Source organism: Ixodes scapularis, unplaced genomic scaffold (assembly GCF_016920785.2).
Source record: "Ixodes scapularis isolate PalLabHiFi unplaced genomic scaffold, ASM1692078v2 PGA_scaffold7__128_contigs__length_106722199, whole genome shotgun sequence".
In the NCBI taxonomy this organism is placed as follows: Eukaryota; Metazoa; Arthropoda; class Arachnida; order Ixodida; family Ixodidae; genus Ixodes; species Ixodes scapularis.
In genome coordinates this window covers 71222991-71239833 of record NW_024609882.1, presented here as the reverse complement: position 1 = coordinate 71239833, position 16843 = coordinate 71222991, and the positions used below count along the sequence as shown (strand labels likewise).

The 16843-nt window shown below is 45.1% G+C and overlaps 1 pseudogene; it reads right to left on the bottom strand.

The window, feature by feature from the left end:
• Positions 1-295: 295 nt before the first annotated feature.
• Positions 296-16843, bottom strand: part of LOC120848336 — a 99148-nt pseudogene continuing 82600 nt past the window's right edge.

Here is a 16843-nt window from a genome sequence, read left to right as displayed (position 1 = left end):
ACCCAGCTCCTCTGACACTTTGTCGCGAAGCGCGTATGGAACAGGTCGTGCTTTCATAAACTTCGGCACCCCTCCCTCCCTCAAATGAAAACGTACCGGTGGCCCCTTGATGGTTCCCAAACCTGGCTCGAACAGGTCCTGAAACTGCAACAGCAGGTCTTCCAGCTCTCTCGTTGAGCCTGCAACCACGCTTGACACCAGAGGGTCCAGTAAGTTCAGTTTGCCGATTACGTCTCGACCACACAGGCTTGGTCCGGTGCAGTTCACAACCACGAGCGAAGCCGGCACCGTGACGTCATGGACGGTCGCCCTCATGTGTAGCTCCCCGAGGATGGGCAGCTGTCCCAAGTAGCATCGGAGACTTGGTTGCCGACAGCGCCGGCCAATGGTCCTTGTGCTCATTGTACACTTCTCGGAGAATAACACAAACAGGAGAGCCCGTGTCGACTTCCATGGTCAGTCGTACTCCCCCCCAGGAGATCTGCCTTCGGACCGGCGGTTCAAAACTTGCCCGTGTTCGAGGTTGTACCGTGTACACTGATGCCAAGTCCAGGTCCTCTCCCTCTGACGCCGTTGCAGCTGCAATCGTCGAGATTGGTCGTCCTGGAGTTGCAACGTCATGATGCGCCCCACATTTCTTCGCGAAATGGCCTTGTCTGCCGCATCGGAAACATCTGGCGAATCTGTGCCGACACGCGTCCGTGCATGTGAACTGCTTCCGCATCGCTCGCATTCTTCTTTTCTTGTATTGTACCTCCTTCCCAGGTCTGGCTGTTTTCGGGACTTTCCAGCCATTCTGTGTAGCTCCGCTTCATTTTCACCTCCCGGCTTTCCATGTTCTTTACCTCCTTTGTGGCTAGCTCTGCCGCGGTAGCCAAATCTTCTGCCTCTGCCAAAGTCAGGTCTCGCCTTGCCAGTAGTTGACGTTGGACTGTCTGGTTTCGCACTCCGCAAACAATGCGATCCCGCAGCATGCGGTCCAAGCTGTCTCCGAAATTGCAATTTTCCGCGATTTTCCTTACTTCCACGATGAAGTCTTGCACCGACTCGCCTTCCCGCTGTTGCCGATTGAAAAACTTGTAGCTTTCAGCTATTTCGTTAGGATTGGGCGCGTATTGTCGACCCAGGATTCCGACAACTTCCTTGTACGTCAGTTCGTTGACCCTTCGAGGCGCGCATATTTCGCACAGTATTCCAATCGGCCTGGAGCCGAGCGCGGCTACCAACAGTGCGCGCTTCCTCTTATCTTCGGTAATAGCATTTCCTTCAAAGAAGGCTTCAACTCGAACAACATAAGTTTCCCACTTATCTTCTGCGTCGTGGAAGAAGGGAACTTGAAACGCCGTGGCCGCAGTTGTCATTCTTGGGCTGTCCTTGCTTTTCGTGCCCGTTGAGTAAGTTTAGCTCGTCGCCACTGTTGCGTCTTAGCTGCCATCCGCCGTTCGGCCAGGCGCGACGCGAGTATGACACGCTCCGGTGGTAGCCAGTAGGGGAAAACGCCCCCTTTATTGCTTCGAACACAGATATATAGAGAACGCCACGACTGGTGACGTCAACAGGGAAACTGCTATCGGCTTGATAACAGCAAATAGACAGGATGTAAGCAATGACAATGCAACAGAAAGAGTAATGACTGTTCGGTCCCGCGTCTATGCCTGAGTGAACAGTCTTAACCCATTTTCATTGGGAAACGTCGGCCGCTCCATCGAGTCGTGCCCACAGCAGAACATTGCCGATTAAACTGCAATGTCTCCACCTCGGCGTGAGAGAGCGGAAGGTAGTCATAGCGGGGAATTGTAATATGCTTGTCATCAGACTAACACGGCAGCAGGACACACCCAATCTGTCATGAGGGTCAACAAACCTTAGGTCAAGCAAGGTAACTGAACCCTACTTTTCGTGTACTCAGGTACAATAGTCTACATATACTGTATGGTGCACTTCAGCTAGCAGCCGAGCGACTTTGGATAAATTATCTCTGAATAGCCGAGTTGTCAGCCGCGATTTTCTTGAAAGTGACTGCCCGGTATACCATCATTTGTGAAGTAGTATACTTTGAGAAACTAAATATAAAATTCGCATTAAATTGCCAGGCGTTCTGTGACGATGTGACATTTACACATGATCGATAAGAATATTCCTGTAAACATATTGTTGAAACTTCTTTGACAACCTCTGGATTTAAGAGCTTCAATATGACATCCCGTTTGTACCAAGTCACGCTCATTAAATAGAGGATATTTTGCGGGTAGCGCTTGTGTGGTTAGTAAGTTCTGAACAGCCCGAGGGCGTCGTTCGGAGGTCGTTCCGTTTTTTGTTGGTGTTTGGAGGTCTCACAAATGCAAGCGAAAGGTTTCTCGTCTCCCTTTTTTTTTTTCTTTTTTGTTTAATGTCGAAGACATTTTGTGGTAGCGCGGGTGTGAGTCATAAGTTGTTAATTTCCCGAGCGCGTAGTTGAGAGGATGTTCCGTTTTTCGATTGCGCTTTGCGTCACGAAAAGGGGGGGTGAAAGATGTCACGCTTCAAGCGGCCCTTGCGTGAGGGCTGAGGTTGGCAACTGCAGACAGACAAAAGCTACCGATGTGTGAAAGGGTCGATACTGTCTTATTTCTTCTTTCTGTTTGAAGTGAGAGAGGTGATTTGATCGGGCTATTTCAAATATTCTGCAGAGATCCATTTAAATCGTATACTTACCTTAAATGCTGAAGAAACATATGCAGTTTCGTCAATTTTGTTTTAATTTCAACACTCGCTTACCATATCCACTTGTGGAGGCTGATTTCTATCATAATAAAACAAACATTGTGAAAATGTATTCACTGAAACCCTGCCCCTTAAATGTGAGATCGTGTTCTTCCGCCGCTTGCCAGAATCACGGCCGTGCGTGCTGCTGTAATATATCGCAGACTCGAACCGCGGGCTTGTTGAAGCTCTAGCCAGACTCGTACTTATTCCGTGACAAATAACGGAATTACCTCCAATCGCTTACATTTTCAGTAATTTTGTAAAGGAATATTTACATACAATATTGGAAACAGTAATTGAAAAGTAATTTCTTTACATATTTATGAAACGCTTTTGTTGTAAACCCTTCCATTTTTGTCACCGCCCCGCCCCCCCCAAAAAAAAACAACAACAACAAACAAACAAAAAACAAAAACAAAAGGTGTCTTTATTTCGGCAAAATGCGCCTCAGTCACGCTGTCATGTGCAATGACCGGCACGAATGGAGGCTTTGTGCTCCTCTCTTCAACAAAGTCTGTCTTCGCATCGCCAAGCCCCTGAATATATTCTTTTCTGCAAACCCTACCAACGAAGTCAAGAGATCTAAATAGATTTAAAAAAAAAAAATTAAAGAAGTTTACAAATCCCTGTAATGCGAAATTCAAGCGCGGTTTTTGAGGAGGAGGAGGGAGGGTACGGAGGGGAGGGTATGCCTCTGCTCCTCCTCCTCCCCTCCTCCTCTCCTGCTCCTTCTCTTCTCCCTTCCTCCTCCTCCTTCCATTCTCCTAATTTCCCACCTCCTCCTCCACTCCTTTCCTCATCCCTCCTCTCCCCTACTTCTCTGCCACCTTTCTTCCTCCTTCTCTTTCTCCCCTCTTCCTCCTCCTCCTCTGCATGTGACGTCAATTTTCTCGCTAAATCTAGAAGAGAAACTGAATTTGTTCATAGGTGACGTGACACCAAGTCATGTGACCTCATTTTTCCAGCGAAATTTAGCGGGAGACTGAATTTGTGGTGAGGTTCCGGGACGTCAATTGTCCCGGTAAATTTAGCTGGGAATTCAATAGCTGTTGAGGTCACGTGACGTCGATCTTCCCGCTACAGCTACCGGAGAAAATTAATGTGATCATAAGTGACGTGACACCGTCACGTGGCGCAATTTCCCCGCTAAATGTAACGAGGAAACTGAATTGCTGTTGAGGTCACGTGACGTCGATTTTTCCTCTAAATTTAGCGTGATTCCGACGCCGACACTGACGCCGACGCTTCTCAGCCCGAAAACGTACGCCTAAGAGCTGCGCTCTAAAAAGAAAAAAAAAAGTAACTGCGCCTTTTTGTCCCCCTCCCGCCTCCCCCCTTCTCTCTTTTTTTTTTTTTTGTTCTTCGCAATCGAAAAGGGGAGGCAGAAGTATTTGTGCGCTTCTTTGGGGAGACACACCAATGATTGTGTGCCCCTTAAAGAAGATCAAGCCAGCAGGTGCACAGGAAAGAATTAAAGGGGGGGGGGGGGGGGGGGGGTTGCAACGATTTTAAGATTAAAATAAGTTGCATCTCGTAATTTTTACGTTGTTTATCGTGTCCCGGAGAATAAAAAAAGAACCGCATCTCCACGTGGTCAATGATGTTGATTGGGGCGAAGCTCTGGTAGTGCTTGTCTGCGTAGACGCTGAGCCGCAGCATGCCGAACCTTTCGTTCGTTTTCATCCATGTCACGCTGCGGTCAAATGCTCAAATGCGTATATAACTACGTTCCATACCGCACATTCTCGATGAAAACGAACGAAAGGCTCGGCATGCTGTGGCTCACCGTCTACGCAGACAAGCACTACCAGAGCTTCGCCCCAATCAACATCATTCATTACGTGGAGATGCGTTTTTTGTTTTTTTTTTACCCTACACGAGAACCCGACGCCGGACATCGGACGGACATACGGTCATGGCTAGCCCATAAGGAGCTTTGCCCCTAAAAACATCTCCTTGATTAAAAAATGTAGCGATTCTGCTGCATAATCGCAAAGCAAAAGTCGAGCTTTTTGCCCCACCTGCAGCCGCTAGTGGCAACCGAAGGAACTACGGCGAAAAGATTACGTGACCTCCCTCGGCTCTAAGCTGCAGCATAACGCCTGCTAATGTCATCAGAGAATGGGACAGGAAGTGTCCTCCGAGAGAGCACTCGGCAAGCTACACGGCACCCCGAATTACGTCACTACGAGGGTGTGACTCTGAAGACTTGAAGTGAGTTGAGGGGTGCCAGAAATGCCAATATTTATATTTGTTTTACACAGCAACTAGGACACGCAGGCGAAATCGGTTTTCTTTTCTTTACTTTAAAAGTGTCAGGGGGCAACTTCCACATGTTTTTGACCGTAGCCCACTTATTGTTGAGCCCCCTCCCCCCTTTGATGACGTCCCTCTTGGTTATAGCGAGTGCAACAATTTTCATTATGTCACACCTGTAGAGGAGGCTCCCTTTAACTTAAAATTTACTCAGAGCGGTGCTATAAGTGAAGGTGTTATCCTTGTTCGGTGCTGCACAAAAGGTATTAGAACATTTATCATCTTGTCTTAGAAAACATTACATTTTTACAGCTGAGGTGTTAAGGGCTAGTTTCCCCAGGGTCGTGTCCGGTACCAAAAAAATGTCGACACCCATGGCCGACACAGCAATCTGGTTGCCGCCGTCACTCATAGATGGCGGTAGCTGTCCAGAGTGTTGTGTTTGCCGGTTTTCTGTTCGACGCTGTCGCTCATAGATCGCGGCAACATTTCTTCGGAGGAAGAAGAGCGGAACGGAACGAACGGCGATGTGCGGAGCAGCGCGAATGGTTTCGCAACCGCCGTGAGGCCACTATCGCCTAAAGTTACACTGCGTCGAGCGCTTCAGACTCCCTTGCGAAAGAAGAGCCGATCGCTCGATGGAAAGCCACCGCCGAAAACAGAAGCTGCAGCTCCGCTGCTCTTCCTTCACCAAATTGAAAAGGCTGAAATTTTGTGTGGCTTTTTTTCTTCCTGGCCCACTTTGTGAATTACCTCTATGTTACCTGCATCTTAGTCCCCCTTTTTGTTCGTCAGCTTTTTACGAGCCCTTCGGAAATAGTAATGTTTGTTATTGTCTTCACCTTTATTTACCCCAGCAGGACACCTATGAAAAACACACACTACACTGCTCTATTCGTGCTGCTATCTGATCCGTTCGAGTGTATTTAGAACATAGCCATGGTTAGTCGCGCATAATAGCAACCACCGATTGCATATCCTATTGACAGCAACTCGCCGGAACAGTTGGGTGTACGATACGTCTACGCGCGACATACCTTCAAAACTTTGCCACGGCCTTGATTCTTGATAAGTGTCCAAGCGTGGGAAGGTACAGAGATGCAGCAGTTGGGCGTGCCAAGGAAGCCTTGATCACGCCGCAAGGCTGGTGAGACTTACGTTAGACGAGCTGCGCCTTTTTCCTGCAATGCAGCGCTTTCGTAAAATATTTTATGTGTTCCCAAAAGCAATTATATCCGTTTACACAAGGTTTTAAAGAACGTTTTCAGCGAATGAAGACAAACGTGCAAAAAACGTGTCTTCAGCCGACAGCCACTCATTCTCCGCAACGCTCCAAAAGGTTGATTTTCCGTGTCCCAAGATGCCGTCCAATAGCCACAATCACGGAACGGGGAAGCGCGATCCCGGTATTGTCATTGAGATCATTGAGAAATATGGAATGCATACCCTCCTAGCATCCATCAGGTAGGGATAAGCATCCTGTGCATTCTTTACACCCATCAATGTCAGCACATGTAGCCGTTTTCAGGCAGCCGCATCCATTCGAAGGTCAGTCTGGCCTTCGTCAGGTGCCAACTTTCGCTCTCAGCACGGAGCCACTGTTGGTGGGTTTCGAGGCTGCTCGCATCTTCATTCTCCACAGGCAGGGGGACCCTGGTCTGTAAACATACAATATGAATATGGCAGGTACTATTTGAAAATACTTTTGATGTGTTGGCCATGTAAAGAAAATGTGCGTTCCATATTGTAACACATCAGTTAGGAAATAACGAAGTCAGGTGGAACGGCCTGAGTGTTCACTGATTGAAAGCCAGAGGGCTTAGCCTGATCTAATATCCTAGCAGCCTTCAATGCTGGTGTGGCGGGACACATGGCTGCACACGTCCCTTCTCGTCGAGGCAAAACAGTACGAGAGCCGAAATAACCAGACTTTGCATCATCGGGTGTCAATCACACTAATGTCTTCAAGTGGTGAAAGTATGCCTAGCGAAGTCTGCGCAAATGTATTTGATCACGTTTTCATTGATTCTTTTTCTAGCGATAGACGCCTTGATACCCCACTGCTGGTTAGCACTGATTACCTGCTGATGGATTCGATTCCTCTTGATTATGTTGGAGTGATTTCAATTATAGAAAATCTCAGATTGTCCTCCTCAACAGGAGTGGATGGTATCAATTCAAAATTCCTCAAGAATACTAAATTACTCATCCATAATATTAACTATGATGTTCGAACAGTCAATCAAAGATGCCGTCCTTCCTCTCGACTGGAAGATAGGGAAGGTGGTACCTATACTCAAAGCTGGTAACAAGTATTCTGCTCGTAATTACCGCCCAATCTCTATAACCAGCATACCTTGCAAACTACTTGAGCATGTTATCTTCTCCCACATTGTCAACATTTTACAGTCTAACAATTTTTTCAGCCCTTCCCAGCATGGATTTAGAAAGACATTTTTATGTGAAACTCAGCTTCTCTCTTTCACCCATGACCTCCATTGCATTTTAGATCGAGGATCCGAGGCAGACTGCATTTTCCTAGACTTTGCAAAAGCGTTCGATAAAGTGTCTCGTAAACTTCTGATTCTGAAACTTTCCAAGCTTAACTGTGATCCTAACATACTTGCCTGGATTCAATCTTTTCTGTCTGATCGCTCGCAATTTGTTACTGTCAATAATAGTAACTCCTCTCTTGTATCTGTTACTTCCGGGGTTCCTCAGGGATCTGTTCTAGGGCCATTGTATTTTTAATTTATATTAACGATCTCCCGGTTAACATCTCCTCGTCTATGTGTCTGTTTGCTGACGACTGTGTCCTTTATCGTGAAATAACAGATAATCATGACACCAGTGCTCTACAGTCGGACATTAACACTATCATCGAGTGGTGTGATTTATGGTCAATGAGCGTTAACGCTAACAAATGTAAGTCTATGCGTTTATCTCGACAATCTTCTGACAATCCTAACTATTTTCTTGATCAGGTTTATATGGAGCCGGTGTTGTCTTATAAATACCTCGGCGTGCACATAACATCTGACCTTTCATGGAAGAATCATATTCAGTATGTTTCCTCTAACGCTAACCGCATGTTAGGTTATGTTAAACGAAATTTTTCATTAGCTCCAGTTGCACTAAAGTTGACCCTTTATAAAACATTAACTCGTCCAAGGTTGGAGTATGCAGCCTCTGTCTGGAATCCTGGACAAGTCACCCTCATCACTGCATTGGAAGCGATTCAAAACAGATCAGCTCGTTTCATCCTTTCGAACTACCACAGCACGGCTAGCGTGACAGCCATGAAAGCTACTCTGTCATTGCCGCCTTTAGCCTTGCGTCGTAGCATTTCTCGCCTTTCTTTATTCCATAAGATTTATTTTCACATTTCCATCCTGCGCGACAAATTAATATCCCGTTTTTTTTTTACGTTTCTTTTCGCAACGATCACAATCACAAGGTTGATATTCCAATTTCTAACACAACAACATTTCATTCATCGTTCGTCCCTCGTACATCACGAGAATGGAACCACCTTCCCGGGACAATTGCCACCATCACGGACTCTGACCTTTTCAAAACTGCAATTACTAATCATTTATTTGTTGAGTGTGTTTAACCTATTTCGAGGCTTGTTTTCCTTTTCTGTATTTTTCTTTGCTCTCCCCCTCTGTAATGCCTCTGGCGTTGAGGGAATATTAAATAAATAAATTAAATAAATAAATAAAGAAATATCCCCCGATGATTGCCCCCCCCCTTCCCTTAACACACACTAAAGCCAAGGCTAAAGCACGAGTTCATAGTATCGCTAGATGGTCCCTCTGCTAGAGATGTAAAAATTAACGAAATTTAGAGGGTCATGAAAAAGTTTTTTTATGTTTTTGTTTTTCGAAAAAAAAACGAAAAATTGAAAAAACGACAATTTCGTACAGAGCTATAAAAAACCCGATTCATTTATATTTTAACACTAAAACTAAATTAATTGTTACATTACTGCACCATAAAAGTCCCAGGCTCCAGCAGAGCTTCCGGTTTCTAAATCTTGGTTCGATTTCACCTCAAGGCATTGATATCACATCAGAGCGTCAAGGCTGGCATTTATATCAATCCGTGTCCGAAAATTCCGATTCATTTCCGCTTGACGCGTCAATGCTTCGCTATGCAGCGTACGAAGCCTTATGAACATTAAGGTTGGAGTGCACGTACACATGTTTTTGGACGCGATGATCCCCTGCGAGCCGGTTGCGTAGCTTGGTTTGCATATTTTCAAACTCGGATCAGTTTCTTTCACATGCCGCAGCAGAGGGGGGGATATGCAGTACGCGAGAGGCGAGGGGACTCAAGGGTTGGTTTAAGCAAAGTCCTTGCTTAAAAGACTTTGGTTAAAGGACACGCGGATGGATCCAGGTGCTTCGCGGACTCCCAAACTCCTTTTTTTTTTACCAATTACCTTGGAGGTTTTGTATTCTGCGACGTTAGAAGTTTCCCGACGTCCAGCGAGAGGGGGACGTCGCTGCCGCCGGCGTGTGGCAACGCTTCACAATTTGTAAGCTCCGTTTTTTTTTTTTTTTTTTTTTAATTTTTATTCTGGTTAAAAAAACAAAAAAAAACTGTTTTTTCCGAAACTTTCAATGTTTTCTTTTTCAACTGCTTACATCTCTACCCACTGCACGAACCCTCGTGCAGCTTGAGTATCTACTAATACTGATAAGAGCGAGCGAGTTGATAATAAATGCTTAAAATCGAACGAATAAAACGCGGAGGACGAGCACAAGACAACCGTGTTACTGCACAGGCTCACAGCTTTGCTGTGAGCCCGTATCGTTTCGAGCGTCTAGCCTTCGTTTTGGTACGTCTCAGGATGAGACGGAATGCATCATAATAGAAGCGATGTGGTCTCAATATTTTGAGCAGAGTGCGTGAGTGACCGATGCTATTTTCCTGGTCGCTTGTCAAGAAGCTTGCACACAACGCACGGATTCACCTGGTTATAAAACAAATTGCGCGCTGGTTTGGATTGGATGTCAGCTGCCCATCGTGCTTCAGAAAACTTCACAAAATCCACCAAATAGAGCGGGCAGCCTCTTGACTTCTGGAGTCGGAGCGTATGTCTACAATTTTGTGGTTTCCGATTTTGACGACTTCAAAATCATGGGTGTACCACCGCAACGCAATCTTAACACGATTTCGGTACCCGCAGGTTGTAAAAAGGATGTACGAAGGGTGCAGGTCTTTCCGTACACCCTTGAATGTTCAAAAAGCATGTAAAATTGTTGTAGAAAGGTTGTGAGCTTAGAAAAATATATTTTTAACGCGAACAAGGGTTTTAAAAGTTTTTGTGTTGAAGATAAAAGTAAATCAAATGAAATACTTCAATGCATATGAAGACATTTTTTATTTATTGAAAGAAAAATGTTACAATACAAATATACAGGTTGTCACAAAAGAAAATTTACATGGTATCTTTTACCGCGAAAATAAACTAGGCGACTCCGCATGCTCATTCTCCGCCAAAAGGTAGAGCTAGAGGTCACAACCAGATGCCAAAATTTCAGCCCGATCTGATAACTTGATAAAAAGTTATATGTGATTTTCTGAAAATTTTAATGGGAAAATGGAGCCCATTTCTGCCCGTTTTCAGTTTCTGGTGCCATAGAGCCCCACGTGTTCGAAAACTGCGGCGACCGCCATTTTACCATTGAAATTTTCAGAAAATCAGTTATAACTTTTGATTAAGTTATCGAATCGGGCTGAAACTTTGGCATCTGGTTGTGACCTCTAGCGCTACCTTTGGACGGAGAATGAGCGTCCGACGACGCCTAGTTTATTTTTTCGGTAAAAAGGACCGTGTAAATTTTCTTTTGTGACACCCTGTACATGTTATGTATACGCGCACATAGTTACATCCTTCAGCTAAAGGCGTCAGAGGCATTTCTAACAAGCCTCCTAGGTCTGTGCTCATACGCTTGTGTCCATTTGAGGTCCACGTTGAGAAGTTTCATGATCGTCATTGGTGTCGTCAGTCCCCGTTAGGAGATGTTCACGGAAGAATTTGATGCTTAACGTATTTGATGAAGCAGCGTCAGTCTCGTACACGTTACTAAAAAAAAGTAATCGATTACAACTACTATTACTCATGGCTAAAAAGTAATCGTTACTTTTCCGATTACATTATTGTGTGAAGACATCTTTAGCGCTCATAACAATGAACTACTTCCAACCTATATTTCACATTCGCCCAAGTACTGAATAAGAAAAACTGGCTCCCTCTTCGTGGTCGTTGCACCTTCACAATGCGGACACAAGCATAGAATTCGTTTGAAGACGTTTAATGGGATACGGTCCATTCGTCACATGCACACTCGTCACAGGACGATTGGTCACAGGACGATTCGTCACACAGGAACATTCGTCATAGGATGACTCGTCACGCGGCCAACCGGTCCCACAATAGTTCGTCCCCCCAAAAATGTATTGTTCAATTTGGTTCAGGCGGACAAAGGCGAAGAATTTGTAACGAACGTTTTAGCTTCTGATTCGGTCCCGAACATTGAATGTTGGTTGGGCCTCAGAAAGTCGGTCACCTCTTATCTTAGCATGTCTTTCGCTTCTCGAGGTCAAAGAATTTGTAACCGACGTTTTAGCTATCTGGGTCCGTCCTGAACGGTGAATGTGGAGGCCATAGAAAAGCGACTATTTTTGAACTCAGACTCAAAAGGATGGAGGTGATCGGAACAGAGAGAGCCATGATGCTGCACGAGGGGTACTCGTACACATTCGGCAGAAGGAATTCCGATACTCTTTGGTTTTGTCGAATAGGTGTATGCAAGGCAAAACTAAAAACTAATTTGGCTGCCAGTCGGATTATTGCTCGTTCAAGCCTGCAACTGAGATCAACCTGCTGAAGACCCGTAATATAATGAAAGGAAAAGCGGATGAGTATTGTAATATTAGTTTATATAACCATTGGTTTACGTGACAGTGGGAAATCATGAAACTCCTCATCAGGGTATGTGGGCAGATGTTGAAATTTAAAATTTACTATCGTCCCCTGCTCGATCGATGTGACCAGTTGCCCGCACGACGAGTCATCCTGTGACGAATGTTCCTATGTGACGAATCATCCTGTGACCAATCGTCCTGTGACGAATGCGCATGTGACGAATCGTCCTCATCCCATGTTTAATGATTTGGGCGTTCGCCAGTGTGTGTGTGGGGGGAGGAAGGGGGAGCGGAGGGGGTTCTAGATCTTAAGCTTGAGCAAGAATTGTCGCTCAAAGTTTGCGTCACTCATTTCATTATTCACATGTGGATGAGCTCGCATGTTATACAAAAGAGCAGCAGCTTCAGGATTTGAAACGGATAATGTGTAGTATCCATTAACGGAAGAGATCGCCCCGACGACTTCTCAACTCGAAACAATGCTTGTCACAAAGACCACGTAGGGGAAATGGGGAAATATTTCAACTGCCTTTGTCATATTTTGCATCCGCTTTAGGCATTCTTCGGTTCTGGTTCTCCTACGGGCTACGAGTAGGTACCCTAAGCAGGATTTTTTTTTTATTTTTTTATTTCTGTGTGTGTGTGTGCGTGAGGGGGCTAGTTTGAACTAGGGTACCTTCATGTGCGCTTTGCGCACATGAAGGCTCCTTAGTTTGAACGAAGGACTCAAAAGCTACATTCTGCTTCCTCAAATTTCGCCCTGAATGGCCTTTGTCACGCACTGTGGCTTCGGACATTCCACAGAAACTGTACATAGAAAGAGATTGACCTCGTTTCCTACAGCTCCGCAAAAATTTTTCTTTTTTCCGTTCGAAAAAAAAAGAACAAATTTTTATTTTTGTCATTCCATAAAAAAAAAAGGCGTGTGCCCCCAGGGGGAAGGGGGGGAAGGGGGGGCGGGGGTGTCCCGTGGACAAATTGTAACGGTTACAAGTAATTTTATTACTTCAAAAAGTAATCAGATTATTCTTGTGATTACTGCCTAATAAAAGTAATCAACTGATTACAAAATTACTCCAAAAAATAATCGATTACAATTAATTTGATTGCTCGTAATGCGTACGGTACAAGTCTGAGCAGCGTTGACCGATTGGTTAGTCCCACACGTATTGACCTTGTTCGTTTTTGCCGTCAAAGAAGGATGTTTTTGGTCACCCACTCTGTCGAGTCAGCCCCTGAGAGTTCGACTCCTCCGATGCTTAGAATGTATTACCTTCACAGCACTTGGCGCTTTGACGCGTTCTCTTGGTAGTATAGCGATAAACAGTACATACATAAAAGCCCATACCGCAAAAAAGAACAAAAACACGTTGCGTTGTTTTTAGTTTTTCTTTGCTACTGTGCGCTGCCGTTCTCTTCCTGAAATCAGCGCCGTCAACACGGTCGGGGCTTAAAGAAAATGTGGCTTCTTGTAAAAAAGCGTCGATGGCGGTATTCATTTATAGGCACGGACAGCTTAGAAAACAAAGGGCGCGGTTTCTAGTGTTTGCCGTTCATGCTTTACGGTTCCTTATTCTTCTTTCTTATATGGCTCACGCAACAATGTCCCTGGCTGCGAAGGGCGTTCAGATATCTGGGACTTGCCAGGAACTAGGTTTCAGTCGTAATGAGTCTTAACAAAAGGGCCTACGATCGCGTCTTCACCCTATTACGGATCGCGAAGTCTCATATCCAATTTCTTTTGTAGCGTGAGCTACCCTGGCCGAGGTTGAGGAGTTTCGCGTGACTCGCATAATAAGCCGTGCTCCGTGCTGCGCAAGTGCGAGGAGCAGTGACGTCACACGGCGCACAGCTGTCGGGGCGGAGGCCCCGTCGCCGCGAGATCTGCCGCCACCGTGCGCGCCTCGCCGGTCTGCGCAAGCGCGAGGAGCAGTGACGTCACACGGCGCGCAGCTGGCGTCCCGGAGCCGCCGCCGCCGCGCGCTCCTCCGCCACCGCGCGCGCCTCGCCGATCTTCGTATTCCAGAGGAGTGACTTCATAGCCGCGGCGGACACACTGGCACCGCCGCGTGTCCAACGGTGTGCCTCTGTTGTGCAGTAGCCAAGTCTGACGCTGCACCAGAGCTGCTTGATAGCTCCTCTCATTTTGTGCGCATAAGCTCACGCTACGTATATCCTGGCATAGCCTAGCTAAGCCAAGCTAAGCCACCGCAATTTTTTTTCTTTAATCTTCGATGCATTAAGAATATCACATGGATAGCCATCCCTAGCGTCGCATAAATGAATGTGCCCGATGAGGCTGAATGGCCACGAATGGTTAACAGACCCAATTAACCATCTACAAAAAAGAAACCACAAGTCGCCATTTCCTATCAAAGTAGCTGTTTTGTAAAGAGTTGCTAAAGAAGTACTGAACTCTATACATAGTGGCAAAATAAGTCATAGCGAGTGACCGACGCTGCGCGACAACGCTAGCCATTCATAAGGGCCTAAAACTACAACGTAACGGACATCGCATTGTCTTATGCCCGTGCTATCGATCAGCGGTTAAGCCAATCAAGCACACCTTTGCGCTGTGACCCTCAGCGTTCAGTTTCTGCGTTTGCGTTTGGATGTTTTCTAGTATTTCTTTGTGTTCTGACATAAAATGGAAAAGTCAGTTCGTAGCTCTAAGGCGATTGATAACTCTAAAAACGCAGAGCTGGGCTGGTAGCGAGTATTTAATATCGCTTCACAGTCAATTATGTTCTAACGTTAGCCGATAACGCCGAATAAAGAATGACGAACGATGTCTCAAAATAATATGCCGCACGCTGCGTTCTTTATGTTTCGGAGACTATATGAAGCTTTAAATATTTGCATAAGTATCACGCATATTTCGGCTGACGTATTACTGTAAACGTTAACAGGAATAAGGAATTGAATGGAAACTTCCTCTTGGGAATCAATCTCTTCTTATGTATTATGAAAGCAATCGAGCGAAGATTTCTGAATTCTTGGAATAAATAATTTGTTTCGGGTACTTGTCGCTCCCCCCCCCCCCCCCCCCTCCGCCAAGCGAAAAAAACATACTATAAATAATATTAATAACAAGTGTATTTTTCCTCTCCCACAAACAACTTCACAGTCTATAATGTGGTGCACAAAAAGTAAACTAAAGCACAGCACTATATCAAGCCTTTAAAAAAAGATACACACCCGTTGCAATAAGAGTATAAACAATATATAAAAAAATCTGAATAAAAGGGTACACAAAGCACACCTTACAATAGGTAGTTCGAAGATATCCACCTTCGTACATGAAACATAAACTGGCACACCCAACCATAGAAAGAAAAGATTTTCTATATTTGTATCCCGCTTTTGCTATTTGACTAAATATTCCTTACCCCGTCTCGATCTTGTCTCATCTTTATTATTTTTTTAACTGATGACTTCAGAAAGGCGCAAAGATTAAATGCCAATAAATAGTCGAAGCCCCCAGGGAACGGATCTCTTTTTTGGTTGGCGGCTCTGACAACTTTAGTCGCGGACATTATGTTCCCGTCAATATGGTCCCTATTTTTTTTTTGTTCACCACTCTACGAACACGAATCATCGCACATAAACGCGCCCTGGAAAAACGGTAAAAATATAGAATACATTAATAATCAGTGACGCCATCGATCATCTGAGTCGTCTGGAACAGCGTCTTTTCCGCGTGGTCGGTTCCAACTCTTCTTCGTGTTCGACAAAAAATGAAGCGGCTCCTGACTTGACTGTGCGAAACTGGCGATGCAAACGCAGGCCGCACTGGGGCGGTTCGATATGGATCGCAGCAATTTAACACAGCAGCCAAACACAGCGAGACACTTTTAACGCGAACAAAAGAGAATTGACGTCTTTTGTTCCTCTTCTATATTTTGTTTTACTTTAATTTGATGTCACCGACACTTTGAGCCAATGGGACGAACTAAACAACGTCAAAATCGCAGCTTTATGGTGTTTGTCGTCTTTCTTTACGTTTACTATAACCGGCATTAACAATCATGCATTAAATTCCGTGTGACGTACGCATACTCTGCTTGTGCGTACTCAACTGTGATGAAGCATTGAAATTCACTCTGAAGCATAATGAAGCGAAATATACGAGAATTGAATTGTTGTCATCGAAGCTACTATACTAGACACAATGACAGCTTAATAAACCTCAGGGCGAGACTCATTGTTTTCATGCTTCCGGCTTCGTAATTGGTCCTTCGGAATTCTTATCTGCTGGTGCTGCGATTTTGTTGGCTGCGTAGGAATAACTTTCTCGAAAGCTTGTCACACCAAGCTTTTCTTAGGCTATTACAGTCGATGAAAAGTGCTAATTTAGGACAGTAACTTAAAGCGTAAATATCGGTGGCCGTAAATACCCTTACGGAGTAAGCTGCGAAAAAAAAAAAGTCGCAAGGTCGTGCCTGCACTATCAGTGCGTCGTGCGTATACCCGCGTATGGCACTGAACGTGCGGGGACAAAGATTCCGAAGACTGTCTTGCTTACTGGGTGCTTGTTTGCAGTTTGTAAAGTGGTCACGATATAATGGGGATCATCGCAAAAGACCCGGCCCAGGGGATCGGCATTATCATGCCTTCTCGCGTTTTATGAAATCGTTTGAACGTCATTGCGACCATCGTGGGTGTTAACGGAACTGATACAAAGTTATTAATTACCTCAGGTAGGTAATTAAAAGGTAAGGAAATAGTTCAGGTTCTTCCATTTTCAAGTTTTAAGGCGTTCGGCCCACGTGTGTACTTTCGCCGGTAAGCCTAATTAAGTAGATAATTAATCACCTTATAATCGCCGGGTAAATAGAGAATTAATCATTTTGTTTTCTTGTTTTTATTAGAGGCGTGACCTTCGTTCGGTGAACCAATAGGT